The following is a 1,648-nucleotide window of genomic DNA, read 5'->3' as shown; positions in this document are numbered from 1 at the left end:
ATATCTTTTTAATCACATTTTTTTCAAAATAGTTTTCAAATCATATCTTTTTGATTTCTAATTTCAAAATCTTTTTCAAAAATTACTTGATTTTTTTCCTTTCACTCTTGGTTTTCAAAAATCAATTAAAGTTTTTCAAAATATTTTCAAACTATTTCACTTAATTTTCGAAAATTTCCTTCCCCTCTTTTCACATCCTTCTATTTATGGAGTATCACTCCTTCTTAATGCACAATTCGAACTCTATCTAATCAAGTTCGAATTCTTCTACCTCCTTCTTCTATTTTTCTTTTTCTCTGACACCTCAAGGAATCTCTATACTGTGACATAGAGGATTCCACATTTTCTTGTTCTCTTCTCTTTCATATGAGCAGGAGCAGAGACAAAGGCATTCTTGTTAAAGCTGACCCTGAACCTAAAAGGACCTTGAAGCGAAAGCTAAGAGAAGCTAAGGCACAACTCTCTGTTGAGGACCTGACCGAATTCTTCAAGGAAGAAGAACCTATGGCAGCCGAAAACAACAACAATGCCAACAATGCAAGGAAGGTACTGGGTGACTTTACTGCACCTACTCCTGACTTCTATGGGAGAAGCATCTCTATCCCTGCCATTGGAGCAAACAACTTTGAGCTTAAGCCTCAATTAGTTTCTCTAATGCAACAGAATTGCAAGTTCCATGGACTTCCATTGGAAGATCCTCATCAGTTTTTAGCTGAGTTCTTACAAATCTGTGACACAGTCAAGACTAATGGGGTTGACCCTGAGGTCTACAGACTGATGCTATTCCCTTTTGCTGTAAGAGACAGAGCTAGAATATGGTTGGACTCTCAACCTAAAGAAAGCCTGGACTCTTGGGAAAAGCTAGTCAATGCCTTCTTGGCAAAGTTCTTTCCACCTCAAAAATTGAGTAAGCTTAGAGTGGAAGTCCAAACCTTCAGACAGAAGGATGGTGAATCCCTCTATGAAGCTTGGGAAAGATACAAACAATTAATCAGAAAGTGTCCCTCAGACATGCTTTCTGAATGGAGCATCATAGGTATTTTCTATGATGGTCTCTCTGAACTATCCAAGATGTCTTTGGATAGCTCTGCTCGAGGATCTCTTCATCTGAAGAAGACGCCTACAGAGGCTCAAGAGCTCATTGAAATGGTTGCAAATAACCAATTCATGTACACTTCTGAAAGAAATCCTGTGAACAATGGGACAAGTCAGAAGAAAGGAGTTCTTGAGATTGATACTCTGAATGCCATTTTGGCTCAGAACAAGATATTGACTCAACAAGTCAATTTGATTTCTCACAGTCTGTCTGGAATGCAAAATGCACCAAGTAGTACTAAGGATGCTTCATCTGAAGAAGAAGCTTATGATCCTGAGAACCCTTCAATGGAAGAGGTGAATTACCTAGGAGAACCCTATGGAAACACTTATAATTCTTCATGGAGAAATCACCCAAATTTCTCATGGAAGAATCAAGAGAGACCTCAACAAGGTTTCAATAACAACAATGGTGGAAGAAACAAGTTTAGCAATGGCAAGCCTTTTCCATCATCTTCTCAGCAACAGACAGAGAATTCTAAGCAGAACCCCTCTGACTTAGCAAACATGGTCTCTGATCTAATCAAAACCACTCAAAGTTTCATGACTGAAA

At 38.5% G+C, this 1,648-nt stretch overlaps 1 non-coding gene across 1 annotated transcript; it reads right to left on the bottom strand.

Moving 5' to 3' along the window:
• Nucleotides 1-909: 909 nt before the first annotated feature.
• On the bottom strand, nucleotides 910-1,017 carry LOC130977676 (small nucleolar RNA R71). The gene has a single exon (XR_009085359.1). It is a non-coding gene; the product is annotated as a small nucleolar RNA R71 (small nucleolar RNA).
• Nucleotides 1,018-1,648: the final 631 nt, after the last annotated feature.

Source organism: Arachis stenosperma, chromosome 4, assembly GCF_014773155.1.
Source record: "Arachis stenosperma cultivar V10309 chromosome 4, arast.V10309.gnm1.PFL2, whole genome shotgun sequence".
NCBI classification, from domain to species: domain Eukaryota; kingdom Viridiplantae; phylum Streptophyta; class Magnoliopsida; order Fabales; family Fabaceae; genus Arachis; species Arachis stenosperma.
The sequence above is the reverse complement of the archived record's forward strand: the minus strand, read 5'-3'. Positions and strand labels throughout refer to the sequence as shown.